Here is a 15,324-nt window from a genome sequence, read left to right on the forward strand (position 1 = left end):
TTATTTCTATTTTCTGCTCATTATGAAGAAAGCAGTTAGAACGTTATGGAGCACATGTCCTTGCGGTATGGCAGAGGTTTTTTCAGATATAAGGCCAGGAGTAGTATAGCTGGGTCTTTAGGAAAAATATTCCCCATTTTCTCAGAATACACTGGATAGATATGCAAAGTCATTATTTGAATTTGATCTTCCCCCAGCAAATGTTATTTGTATCCTGATATTTACCTGCTTCCTCAAAGGAGGTTGCCCCTGACTAGTCCTCTTTCATGGAATAAGGAGATCGCATATGAACCTTCTGTCCCTTTTAACTGTTCTTTAAATGTTAAAGCCTATGACAGTGAGCCAGAGGGGAAAGTTTATACTGGAGTACTGAGGGTGTGGTTACGTAGAGAGTCAGAAGAGGGTAAGAGAGGTATAGTTTATTACTATATAATAATTTAATATACTAACATAATATATTAGTATCAATTATATTTTATTATGATATAAATATATAATAATATAATGTATTAATAAAATATGACTGTATTATTTATTTTAATAATAATATTCTTTAATATGTTAATATAGTATATTATTAATTATATTAGTATAATGATTGTACATATCACTTTAATATATTAATTTATTATAATAATATTTTATATATGTGTATAAATATGTATATATATATGTATTTATATATAATATAAATATATATGTGTATATATATATACTGCATGGTATGCAACATCCACAAAGTTAACTCCAGGTGGAGCTCGCACGTTAATGTGAAATGCTGAGGGCAGAATATTTTTATTTTTCAGTTCAGTTTGCTTATATAGTGGATCACTTTGATGGGTTTTCATAGATTGATCCACTCCTGCAGCCTCAGGAGGTAGCCTACATGATGGCACTGAATGGCGGTTTTGATATGCCCTTGGATTTTATTTTTGAGCATTTTACCTAGTATTTTTTCCACCAATGTTGGTAAGGGAAATTCTCCTGAAATTCTTTCTTTGTTGTGTCGTTTGTGATTTATGTGTCAGGGCGAAACTGGTGTCATGGAATCATTTTGGCGTTTTCCTCCTGTTTCTGTTTTTTTGGTGTAGGTTGAGAATTCTTTGAAAACCTGGTAGGAGTCTGCACTCAAACAATCTGGCCCTTGAGCTCTTTCAGTAGGGAAACTTAATTTTGTTTGTGTCTCATTAGGTGTTGTAGAGCTATTTACAGAGTTTATCTTACCTAAATTTACCTGTGGTCAGTGCAATCAGTCTACACAATCATCCACTTTAAAGTGAGAACTAATGATTATGTGACTTTCATCATTGTACATTGATACGGCTCCCTGTTCATTTCTGAATTTGTTATTTGGATGCTCTCTCCTCCTATTACATTATCTGTCTGAGGATTTGTCTGTCGGATTGATGTTCCCAAGGAACCAGCTCTTGTTTTTTTTTTTTTTTTGTTTTTGTTTTTGTTTTGTTTTTTGTTTTTTTTTGATCTTTGTATTCTCTTTGTTTCTGATGGATCACTCTCACCCTGAGTCTGATCATTTCTTGCTGTCTCCTCCTTTAATATGTATTTGCTTCTTTTTATTTTAGAGATCTAGGGTGTGCTGGGAAGTTGCTAGTGTGGGGTCTCTCCGGTTTCTTTATAAAAGCACCCTGTGCTGCATATGCAGGTAAGTTTGGAGAAGTTGTGCCTTCATTTTCATTAAATTCTAGGAGCACTTTTTGTTTTTCATCTCTTCCCTGAACTGGTGGATCTTAAGTTGCCAGCTATTGAATTTCAATGAGTTTATAAACTTTTTCTTATTGTTGAAGTCCAGTTTTAATCCATGGTGATCTGAGAAGATCCAATGGTTAGTGCTGTATTTCTGTATCCATTGTGGCTTCTTTAGAGTGGGAGAACATGTTCATTTTAGCATAAGGTTCCATGAGGTACTGAAAAGAGAGTGTGTACTTTTGTGTTTGTGTGAACTATTCTGTAGATATCAGTGAGGTCAATTTTATTGAACCCCGTGTTTGTTAAATCATTTATTTATTTATTTTTTTAATTTCTGTCTCAATGGCCTGCCTTTGGTGAGATGGGACATTGATGTCACCCACTATTAATGTGTGAGGTTCGATGTGATATTTACGCTTTAGCAATATTTCTCTCACCAATATTTCTGCTTTTTGTCTTTGGCCTATATACATCCAGAATTGAGATGTCATTTTGGTGGATTTTTCCTCTGATGCATATGAAGTATCCTTCCCCGTCTCTTTTGATTACTTTTGGTAGAAAGTCTGATTTGCTGGATGTTAGAATGGCTACACCATCTTGTTTCTTGTGTCCATTAGGTTGGAAATCTTTTCCAACCCCTTGGTCTGAGGTTGTGTCTATCTTGGTTGCTGGATTGTGTTTCTTGAGTGCAACAGAAGGATAGATCCTGATTTTACATCCATTGTGTTAGCCTGTGTCCTTTTACTGTTGAGTAGAGGACATTAATGCTTAAAGGTATTAATGAGATGTTGCAGGAGCAGGGTTTTTTTTTTTTTTTTTTTTTTTTTTTTTTTTTTTTTTTTTTTTGCTTGCATGTTTTTTTGGTTTTTGTGTTTTCGATTAGGATGTTTGAGTATGTATGTGAGTATTACATCTGTTCAGTAGGGTGCATGATTTTTTTTGTTTGTATTTTTTTGTTTTTTTTTTTGGGAGGGAGCTATTGGAGTATGCATGTGAATGTGAGATCCTTTCTGTAGGTTATGCTGTGTAATTATTAATTTCTAGGGGGAGGCAGAGATGTTTCAATTTCTGAAAATCCATCAATATAATTCACTATATAATGAAACTGTAAGAGAAAAATCACATGATAATCTCATTAGATATTTAAAAAGCTTGCAAAAATATTCCAACCCACCTTCATGTTAAAAGGGTGAGAGCAATCAGGGATACGAGTCCTATGCAGAAACATAATAGAGGCAATGGACAGCAGGCCGGTACCCAGCATCAACCTAAATGGAAAGAAATGTAAAGCAATTCCTTTAAAGTCAAGGACAATGTAAGGCTGCACACTCTCCCTAATTAGTATAGTATTTGAAATTATATCTAGGGTAAAAACATAGTTCAAATTTGGTTCTGAAATGGAGTATTGCCAAGGCCTGTGAAGGAGGAATGGCACAGAGCTTTAGAAATCCTGGGGTATGGCCCAATCTTCAGCACAGTCTCGTTGGACCTTGGTGAGTCATGAACCCCACGAGGATTTCAGGCAGAGTGGTGCTCAGTTATTGCACTCATTCTCTCTTAATCTAAGAAGTGCATGAAAATCCTCATGGAGCTTTCTACCACTCAGAGGGCAGTGCCATTGGCATTTGCAATAAGAGTGATACAGGTCTTTTAGCAATTGCCTCTGGGGTAGATCATTGCTTCTATCATTGCCCGAGGAAATGTAGAATGATTAGCGAGGACCACAACCCATTAAAAGCATTTGGAAAAATAAAATTGTTTGTGCAGCTGGCTAAGATCTTTTCCCTACTGACTCTGATATAAAAAACAATGTATGGAACAATTTGTAGTTCGGAAAGGCTGGGATCTTTTAAGGTCAGGGATCAAGAACAATGGCGGCACAGGCTAATGGTGTGACTGTCACAAATGCTGGACTGTTGATGACTGCTTTCTGAACCAGTTTTACCCTCAGCTTCCTGATAGGATTTAATAAGGTTTGCCAATCACAGATGTGCATTCTGATCATTTAAAGCAGGTATAACATTTTTATACAGATGTTTAGATTTCTGTTTCTAAAAGATTCTTACAAGTATCCTTTTAAGGATAAATAATGCAATACTTTAACATTTCTCTGTGAATTCAAATTGCTTACTTATGAAGTTACGTTGACCTTGGGAGCAATTTGTTTTCTTTAGGTGTACTATATAATGTTTGTTCTAATACAGTACTGGGTATCACTTTTTTCATCACTAAGCAAGAGAAGAAAACTAGAATATGATCACATTTGTAATACAATATTCAATAAATTAAAGGTCTATAGGGAAAATACTGCCCGTTGCGAAACAGAGAAAACCTAGAAAATTGAACTGTATGTCACAGGAATAATCCTGGGAGTATAAATATTATCTAGAAGAATCACCTCCACTCCATCTTCCTAAATCTTTTCTACCCGTGACGTGCCCCAGACTAACTTTCACCATTCAGAGCATTTAACCACTAATGAAGAAAAGAGAAGTATCTAACTTTATAGAGAGATGGAGTACGTAAATGTTTCCACTGTGACACAAGAGACTCTCCTGGAAAAGGCACTCTTGAAACTGGTCAATGTAAGGAAAGCTGTTCAGCATGTAGGCCATGGGCGTTCTAAGAGACATTATCATTAGGTCCTCTCTGAAAAATCTCTTGTAACCTAGAGAGCCCTAGCTCCTTTTGTGAGGTCACAAGTGTTGTCCTGATAGCATCTGCCTCTCAGATATTTCTTCAGTACTTCTAGAGCTTACTAATTGGCCTTTAATTCAGAATAAACAGACATTTTTGAAGGGAGAACAAAGAGGATGAAGAAATCAGAGATGTGCAAAGAAAGCTTCCCTTCTGTTTTGGTATCAAAAAGGAAGAATTACCTGGTCCATTTGAGAGCTCAGTGAGTCCGGGGTAGGTGTTTAGTGGGTTTCCTGAAGAGACAGCCTTCATCTCAGCTTTCCACATATGGGAATGAGGACATGGGAGCCTCTCAAAATCATCTGGACTTACCTGTTCTTATGGTTCCTGGAAGTCAGAGAGTTTATATCATTCATTTCTTTATTCCAAAAGCCAAGGGATGGAAAGGGCACAGTTGTTTTCCTGAGAGTGCATGGCCTTTATTTTTTTTGACAAGAAGAAAAGGGACTTAAAGAACACGGGAAGGACAAGTTTTGTAACCCTAGCTCTGTGTAAACTCCTCCATGCTTTAGATTCCTATAGTGCAGTTTGTGCCTGACCCTGATATCTGGGATAGAGAAGAGCTTCTATTTGAAACATCATCATCTCAGTCCTTCAACTATTATTTCTATGACTGTCATTACCTGATAGTGACTCATTAGATTTCAGAGTCAATAGCTGTAATTAGCTGGTAGTTTTCTCTTCTTTTATTTCTTATATCTTTTATTTTTTACAAATTTTATTTCTTTTTTTAAAATGTATATTTATATATTTATATTTAAAATACTGTTTCCTTTTAGAATTTCCTCCCGTAAGATCCCTAACAGGTCCCTCTCCACTTCTTCTATAAACCATCCCATTACTGTCCCTTCACATTCCCTTTAAATGCAAGTCAAACCAAGGGAGGACCAAGGGCTTAACCTTCCTTTGGTGCCCAACAAGGCCATCCTCTACTACAAATGCAGTTGGAGCCTTAGGTCTTTCCATTTTCCACCTTTGAATATTGGTCTCGTACCAGAAAGATCTGGTTCATTGGCATTTTTGTTCTTATGGGTTGAAACCCTTTTCAGCTCTTATTATCCTTTCTCAGAATCTACCAACTGAACTCCATTTCCAGTTTACTGGTTTGCCATTGACATTCACTTTTGTATTTGACATGCTCTAGCTTTGTCTCTTAGGAAATATCTATATATGTTTCCTGGCAGAATGCATTTCTTAGCTTCATCAATGTTATCCAGTTTTGGTGGTTGAATATATATATATATATATATATATATATATATATATATATATATATATATACTTTAGGTGCTTCCTACACCTATTAGGTTAGGTGGAATGATTACATGGATTCTGCACAACTAGGTCAAGAATGTAGAGTTTGCAAATGAGTATATCAAAGAGACTCCCTCCTGTACTTATGAAGGTATTGAGTTGAGGTTTCACTGTTCCTCAAGTCTTTCTTCCCCCTGCCCATGCTCCTGTTTCTTATAAATGACATTAAGGAAGAATCATGGCAACACATCTAAAACCTTCAAGTCTGGCCATGGGAACACAGGAAGTAGATAGTGTAGTACAGATATCAAATGTGAATAGAGAAACGAATTGTATACTCCATGTGGTCCTTTGCTTTATTGATGTTGGTAATTTTTGAATAACATAAGGATTTGGGAATTTATAATTGAAGTAGGTACACCATATTTACCCTGTTATTCTCAGTCTATAGATGGGCCCACTTTGTTTCCAAAATCATAGCAGAGAATGGAATTTGAAAACAGAATTTTTGAGTACTTATTCAGGAATATTTATAATGTCCCCTATGAAGGAATGTACAATAGGAAAGTGAAATACAATATTCATTCAACGAAAGTTGTGTAGGTAAAGTACTGGCCTTTATAAAATTAAGAAAACCTAGAAAATTGAACTGTATGTCACAGGAATTGACCTGGGAATAAAAATATTATCCAGAAGAATCTCCTCCACTCCAAGTTCCTAAATAATTTCTATCCATGCCAAGCCCCTGACTCATTTTCTCCATTCAGAAGTCACTAGCTTTAGAGAGATGGAGAACGAAAGTTTCCACTGTGTCACAGGAGACATACCTAAATTGGCACCCTCAGAACTGGTTAATGTAAGGAAAGCTGTTTAGAGTCAGGCCATGGCAGTTCTCAGTGACAATATCATTAGGCTCTCCCTGAAAAATCTCTTGTATCCTTGAGAGCACTAGCTTCTTCTCTGATGTAATAAGTGTTGTCCTGACTGCAAATGCCTCTCAGATATTACTTCAGTACCTATAGGTTTTACTAATTGGCCTCAAATTCAGGGGAAACAGTCATTAGGGTGGGAGAACAAAGACGATGAAGAAATCAGAGATGGGGAGAACGAAGCTGGTCTTCTGTCTTGGTATAAAAGAAGGAAGAAATACATCATCCCTGAGAAATCTTACTGAAGCCTTGGTAGGAGTGGAAAATGTAAGTTGAAGAGATAGAATTGATCTGATCCTTCCACACATGGGATCAGGAGCTGGGAGCCTCTCAGAAGAATCTGGACTTCCCTGCTTCTAATGGTTCCTGGAAGTCAGAGAGTTTATATCATTAATTTCTTTCCCCCAAAAGCCAGGTGTTTGGAAGGACACTGTTCTTTTCCTTAGAGCTCATGGATTTTTGTTCTTATTGCCCAGAAGAAAATGGTCCTAAGGAAGAAGTGAAAAATAAGTATACTTTCCTCAGCTCAGAGTAAACTCCTCAATTATTTGGATACTTATAGAGCAGTAAGTGTCTGATACTGGTATTTGGGAGAGAGAAGTGCTCCAAATTTGATCTTCATCATCTCAATCTTTCCACTAGTATTATTCTGACTATAAATCCCTGACAGGAACCCTTTGGATTACTGACTCAATAGGTCTGATTAGCTGCTAATTATCTTTTGTTTTTTTTTCCTTTTTTTTTAGCAAATTTTATACCTTTTTTTTTTTTTGGTTCTTTTTTTCGGAGCTGGGGACCGAACCCAGGGCCTTGCGCTTCCTAAGTAAGCGCTCTACCACTGAGCTAAATCCCCAGCCCCTTATATACCTTTTTTAATTGGATATTTCTATATTTACATTTCAAATGTTATTTCCTTTCCCAGTTTCCTGTCCTTAATATTCCTAACTGATCCCCTTATCCGTATCTATAACCTTTACTGTGCTTTGACATTCCCTTGAACTAGGGAGAACCAAGGGCTTCTCCTTCCATTGATGATCAACATCGCCATACTCTGCCACATATGCAGTTGGAGCCACAGGTCTGTACATAAACAGTCATGGAATATTGGTTTAATACCAGAAAGCTCTGGTTAATTGAATTTGTTGTACTTTTGGGGGTTGAAAGCCCATTCAGCTCTTGTAATCCTTTCTCAACATCTACAAACAAGGGGTCTGTATTCAGTTCTCTGCTTTGCCACGACCAATCACTTCTGTATTTGACATGCTCTAGCTGTGTCTCTCATGAAAGATCTAAAACCATTTATTGGCAGAATGCAATTTTATCTTCATCAATCTTATCTAGTTTTTGTGCCTGATATATATATATATATATATATATATATATATATATACATATACATACATACATATATATATGAATACATACATACATATATATGTGAATACATACACACACATATATACATATATACATATATACATATATACATATATACATATATACATATATACATATATACATATATACATATATACATATATACATATATACATATATACATATATACATATATACATATATACATATATACATATATACATATATACATATATATATATACTTTTGGTGGATCCTACAACTAGGAATTTTGGTTTAATATTTGGATGGATTCTGCATAACAAGGTGAAGACTATAGGATCCACAAGTGACAATTGCAAATAGACTCCCTCCTGTTTTTTATAACCTATTGAATTTGAGGTTTCATTGGCCACAAGCCATTCCTATCATTGCCCATCACTCAGAAACTGATGTGTGGCCTGAAGAAAGAATTATGGTAAAACATCCAAAACCCTCAAGCCTATCCCTGGGAACACAAGAAGGTAGATATTAGAGGACTGATATCTAATAGAACTTCAGAACCACATTCTTTACTCCATGTTGTCCTTTGCTTTACTGATGTCTTGTAATTAATGGATAAAATATGGATTTGGGAGTTGATCATTAGAAGTAGGTACACAATATTTCCACTCTTATATTCACTCTATAGCTGAGCCACGTTTGATACCAAATTCATTGCAAAAAATGGAATTTGAAAAATGAAATTTTGAGTACACATGCAGGAACATATATAATCTCCCCTGTCAATGAATTTACAATCAGAAAATATAAAACAATATTCACTCAATTAAAGTTCTGTAGGGAAAATACTGGCACCAGCGAAACAGGGAAAACCCAGGGAATTGAACTTTATGTCAAAGGATTTGACCGGAGAATAAAATTAATCTCCAGAAGAATATCTTTCCTTCTGTGTTCCTAGATCTTTTCTACCCATGACAAGCCCCTGACTAACTTTCTTCATTCAGAGCATGTAATCACTAATAAAGCAGAGAGAAGGCTCTAGCTTTAGAGAGATGTAGCATGTAAATGTTTCTACTGTATCACAGGAGACACTACTGGAAAGTGCACAACCAAATCTGGTCAATGCAAGGAAGCTGTTGAGCAGGTAGGCTATGGCAGTTCCATCATCATTAGGCCCTCCTTGAAAATTCTATTGTGTCCTGGAGAGCCGTAGCTTCTTCTGTGATATCACAAGTTTTGTTTTGACAGCAACTACCTCCTTCCATATGTCTATGGTTTAGTAATTGGCATCTAATTCAGAGTAAAGAGCGATTTGGGAGAGAGAACAAATAGGAAGAAGGGATCAGAGATGGGGATGAGGAAGCTGGCCTCTTGTCTTGGTATAAAAGTAAAGAAGAAATAAGTGGTTTTTGGAAAACACCCTGAGCAGATGGCTTTAGTTCTTTTGTTCTTCTATGGGTTAACCGAGCTCTTGGAGAAGTTGGTGAACATCCTAAAGACCTTTTGGCAGATGGTAAAGTTTCTAGACACCCCTTTTTGTATTTCAAGGATCCTAGGGATTGTATGACTAAAGGTAATTGTTTCCTAGGATGAGTGCTAGAGCAAGATAGATTTTTAGGTGCTTTAAAAGACAGGGAATTTTTCTGATATACTTGGACTAATGGCACAAGGTCTAAATGATTTTTTTTCGATGTGGACTTTCCCTCAGACCTTTGGTAATATAAAAAAAAGCGTTTTATATGTTTGAAGTCTAATTTGCACAATGACAAACCACTTTGAGCATGGAGAACACTTTCTGGAGCCCTAGAGAGGAGTGAAGAAATTCTCTGAAACCCTAGGGTAGACGGTGAACATGCCTTTTTTGTAGAAGGAGGAGTTACTTGAGCATCTTGGGACAATATGGAATGTCCAGCAAGTCCTTTCAAGGAATGGCATCTTTGCACAATTCCTTCATATTTTTTGGAAATTCCATGACCCTTTGGACAGATGGAGAAGGTTAGGACTCACCTGAGGAGAAAATGTAGCTTTTGCTGTCTCTTTGGCTGCAGAAGATGGCACAAGATCCCTTTTGGCAGAAGGGGGATGTTTGAAACTATCTTCTTTAGAGGAAATTTCTCAAGACTACATCAGAAGGATCAAACCTTAACCTTTTTTTTTATAGAAACTGGATGCCTGTGGTCCACTTTGGTAGAGGGAGAATGTCGCCTCTTTATCCCCAGAGTGGACATGTTAAATAAATCTACTTAGGTATATGGGGATAGTTCTAAAACATGCTGTTCAGATGCAGTAGATCCTAAGACATCCTTCTCAGATGAGGAAGGTCTTAATGTACCGTGTATACGTGTAGAATCCTTACTGTGATATCAGAATGGAGAGTATGTATTAGAGCTACCTCTGAAAATGTGACCTCTCCCTGAGCATCATAGACATATTCTAGATATTGTTTTGTAACTGTGGAAGTTCCAAGAGAAATTTCTTCTGCTGGAGAAGTGGAAACCGACTTTCCTATAGAAGTGTCAGGTTCCCTAGCCTGCTTGAGAGGCAAAACAGGCTCCAAAGCCCCTTCAGAAGATGAGGTAAAATCCAGAGCTTTTGAGGTATTTGGCAGATGTTTTGGGTCTGCTTGTGGGTATAGAGAAGGAATGGCAATCCTTTCTGAATATTTGGAAGAGTGTGTAGCATCTTCTGTAGTTGGGGAAGATGGCTGATTTTGAGGAGATAAGGAAGTTCCTATAGCCTACTGTGGAATTTGTGGAGGTCGTATTCATTCTTTTACACTAATGGAATACAAGGAATCCCTTTCCTCAGTTGTCGAGGATGCTACAGACTCTGGTGTTCGCATTTCATGGTTCACATATGTTTGGGTCCATAAACTTCTCTACAGATGGAATCTGTCCAAGAATATCTTTTGTATATGTGTCACATCCACAAGACATTTCTAAAGATGTGGCTATGGGTAGACCTCCTTTTGTAGAAGTTTCTTGTCCCACAGTCTCTTTATGAGATAGAGTAATACTCAGAGAATACTGCTCAGTTTTGGGAAGTTCTAGCATCTCTGATGTATATGTGGAAAATTTTGGAGCCTCTGCTTTCAGGACAGAACGACTTAGAGTCCCCTGAGGAGGTAGGGGATATTTTATCTTCTCTGCACATTGTATAAATATGGAGTCTGCATGGCTCATTGACAGTGTGTTGGCATAAACTTGGCTTTTTGGGGCCTAATGGGATGTCAGGAGGGTCCCTTCAGTGGTAGAGGATATTTGAATAATTCTCTATTATATAGGGACATTTGAAGTACTGGGGGATATGGTGAGGCTGCTAGAACATATTTTTTATGTGCAGAAGGCACAGGAGTTCCATCGGTGGATTCAGAAATTTCTACCACATCTTGCGTGGGTGTGGAACTCTCAAGAGCCCCTTCTGAAACTGTCAATGGTCCTTGATCTAATGGTGTACATGCAGAAAATTTTGTCTCTTCTTGGGCTGGTATGTGTGTTATGAGGTTCACTTGGGTATTTGTAACTGTATTTTGTACGCCTTGGATCATAAGTGATGATTTAAGCGCATTTTTAATAGTGGAGGACTTTGAATGTCCTCTTGGCTTAATAGGGTAGTTCTGCAATCCGCTTTGTCAGCAGAATCAGGTTTCAAACTCATTTTACCCGAAGCAGATTTCATAAGCACGTTGGTGGAGATAGGGCACATCTTTGACTGTCTTTGTGAATGGACAGAGCTCTCTGCCCTGCTTTGGCAGCTGGCAAAGGTATTAAAGTCTCTTCTGGAGAAGGGGCAGGACTTATTCCACTTGTGGAATATGAGAAATCACTGAGATTACCTTTAAGAGAAGAAGATTTCCAGCCCCTTTTTTTTTTCTGATTGGGCCTGTTGTACCTCCCCTTAACCAGAGGCGTCTTCTCCAACAAAATTTGGAGGAGAACTGGAAAGACTGAGGACCTGTAAGATAGGGAGTGAACATTTGAAATCCTTTGGAAAGTCTGTGGGACAAGAGCTGAACACCCAGAAGAGTGTGCAATACTGAGACCTCAGCGAGGAGACCCTGCTACTTCTTCCCACATATGCTCAGATCCCTAGCCCAAGAGGAAACTGCATAGTGCCACTGGATACATGAATATAGGAGCAGTCAATCTGCAGGAGCCCTGCAGTCCAAACTGCAGCTGAATCTGAACTTGTCCAAACAGTGTTCTACACCCAAATGTCATGAGGGGTGGGGAAGTATTACACTGTCAGAGGGGCAGAAACCCGTGAGAACTCTGCTCAAATTCCTGACTCAAGAAAAAAACACCTAGCTCCATCTGGGCCTCCTGTGCATAGGAACCTAGGAGCAGTAGGGTCAAGACACTTCTGGTTGCAGCCCTTATGGAAAGCTGAAACAAGTGAGTTCAGGCCTGAGAGAAGAGGTGATTCCAACTTTTCTGCTTGAAGCGAGCTCACTGGTTGACTCAGGACATGCAAAGGCAGAACTCCTCTGGGATTAGGCATTTCCAGTTTCAAGCTGGCTCCTGAACCTGGCTGATTCCAGCACAAAGCTCCCTTCTCCTAGAAACTGCGGGAGAGAGAGCTGATCACCCAGGAGTGTGGGCAATACTGAGCATACAATGCACACAGACTACCACTTCTGCCCACAATTACCCACATCTCTGGCCCAAGACAAAATTGCATAGTGACTCTGGAATAGAGGAGGAGTAAATCTACTGGAGCACCATGTTCCAGACTGTGCCTGGATCGGAACTGATCTTGTCAAACAGCTCCCTGTACCCAAATCATGATGGTGGGGTAACTAGAGCCTCAGAGAAGCAGACACTCCTGGGAAATCAGAGGAGACTACTCTCTGCCCAGATTCCTGACTCAAGAGGAAAACACCTTGTACCATCTGTCCCCCCTCCCCCCACAGAGGGACCTAGGAGAAGTATGGGAAGTTCCTTCTGATTCCCGCCCACAGGGACAGCTGAAAGTAAGTAGACAGGAGCAACTACATGCCTGAGAGCAGAATACTCTGTTCCCTTAACTGGGTAAAAGAAAACAGGAAAACAGGTCTACAGCAGCCCTGACACACGAGCCTACAGGACGGTCAAGCCACTGTCAGAAAGAGCAAGACAAGCTAATTCCAGAGACCACCTGATGGCCACAGGAAAGCACAGGAACACAAACAACAGAAACCAAGACTACTTGGGCTCAACAGAACCCAATTCTCCAATCAAAACAAACACTGGATATCTAAACACACCAGAAAAGGAAGATCTAAATTTAATTTCACATTTATCATGATGATGGAGGATGTTAAGAATAGTAACTCCCTTAAGAAAATGCAGGACAATAGAAAAAACTGAAGTAAACAAATATAATGCAAGAAAGAGGGAACACAAAACTACCTTAAAGAACTACTTGAAAAACAGCATAACAGGAGAAGGAAATAAACAAAACCACCCAGGAGTTAAAAATGGAAATAGAAACAATAAAGTAAGCACAAGGAAGATAACCCTGGAAATGGAAAACCTAGGACAGAGACCAGGAGTCATAGAAGTGAGAATCACCAACAGGATAAAAGACATAGAAGACATAATCTAAGGAGCAGAAGAATCACACAACTGTCAAACATAATGTAAAACAGAAAAGACCTAGCTCAAAGCATAAGGATATCCAGGACACAATGAGAAGATCAAACCTAGTCTTAACAGGTATAGAAGAAAGTGAAGACTGTCAACATCAAGGGACAGTAATATCTTCAACAAAATTATAGAGTAAAACTTCCCTAATCTAAAGAAAGAGATGCCCATAAACATACACAAAGCCTACAGAACTCCAAATAGATTGGACCAGAAAAGGATATTCTCCCATCACATAATAGTCAAAACACCAAATGCACAAAACAAATAAAAATGTTAAAAACTGTAAGGAAAAAGGTCAAGTAATATATAAAGGCAAAGTTATCAGAATTAAATCAGAATTCTTTTCAGATACTATGAAAGTCAGAAGCTCATAGACAGATGTCATACAGACACTAAGAGAATAAAAACACCATCCCAGGGTACTGTATCCATCAAAACTCTCAATTAACAAAGACGGAGAATCCAAGATATCCCATGACAAAACGAAATTTACACAATACCTTTCTACATATCTAGTCTTATAAAGGACACTAACTGGCAAGACCGAACACAAGGATTCAAGTAAAACCATAGATAAAGAAAGAAATTAGTCTTTTCACAACAACACATAGAGAAGAGAAGCACACAAACATAAACTAACCTCCAATTATGAAAATAACAGAAAGTGACCATCACTATTCCTTAATATCTCCAACATCAATAGACTCAATTCCTCACTAAAAATACACAGATTGACACACAATATGTAATGAGGACCCAGCATTTTGCACTACAGGAAACACACTTCAGAGACAAAGACAGACACTACATCAGAGTAAAAGGCTGGAAAACAATTTTCCAAGCAAATGATCTGAAGAATATATAAAATCGACTTTCAACCAAAAGTCATCAAAAAGCATAAGGAAGGACACTTCATATTCGTCAAGGGAAAAATCCACCAAGATGAACTCAAAATCATAAATGTCTATGCTCCAAATACAAGGGCTCCTACATACACATAAGAAACCTTACTAAAGATCAAAGCACATATTGCACCGCAAAAAATAATAGTATAAGATTACAACACCCCATTCTCATCACTGGACAGATCACAGAAGCAGAAATTAAACAGAGATATAGACAGACTAGCAGAAGGTATAAACCAAATGGACTTAACAGATATTTACAGAACATTCTATCCTAAAACAGAAAGATAAACCTTCTTCTCACAGCCTCCTGGCACTTTCTCCAACATTAATCATATAATCAGTCAAAAAGCAGGCCTCAAAGCATACAGAAAGATAGAAATAATCCAACGCATCCTATCAGACCACCATGGGCTAAGGCTGTTCTTCAATAAAAATTAGGAAAGAACGCCCACATATACATGGACGTTAAACAATTTTTTTACTCAATGATAACTTGGTCAAGGAAGAAATAAAGGAAGAAATTAAAGACTTCTTAGAATTCAATGAAAATGAAGGTACAACACACCCAAACTCTTGGAACACAATGAAAGCTGTGCTAAGAGGAAAACTCATAGCTCTGAGTGCCTGCAGAAAGAAACAGGAGAGAGCATACATCAGCAGCTTGACAGCACACCTAAAAGCTCTAGAACAAAAAGAAGCAAATACATGCAGGAGTAGTAGAAGGCAGAAAATAATCAAACTCAGGGCTGTAATCAACCAAGTAGAAAAAAAGGGACCATACAAAGAATCAACAGAACCAATACCCGATTCTCTGAAAAAATCAACAGGATATATTAACCCATA

The 15,324-nt window shown here is 37.9% G+C and overlaps 1 long non-coding RNA gene across 1 annotated transcript in view; it reads left to right on the plus strand.

The window, feature by feature from the left end:
• Positions 1-4,461: 4,461 nt before the first annotated feature.
• LOC134484618 (uncharacterized) overlaps positions 4,462-15,324 on the plus strand; it is a 42,110-nt gene continuing 31,247 nt past the window's right edge. The window contains exon 1 of the long non-coding RNA XR_010062132.1: positions 4,462-4,617. This is a non-coding gene — a long non-coding RNA (uncharacterized LOC134484618). The remainder of the gene's footprint in view (positions 4,618-15,324) is intronic.

Source organism: Rattus norvegicus (genome assembly GCF_036323735.1).
Source record: "Rattus norvegicus strain BN/NHsdMcwi chromosome Y unlocalized genomic scaffold, GRCr8 chrY_unlocalized_2, whole genome shotgun sequence".
Lineage (NCBI taxonomy): Eukaryota > Metazoa > Chordata > Mammalia > Rodentia > Muridae > Rattus > Rattus norvegicus.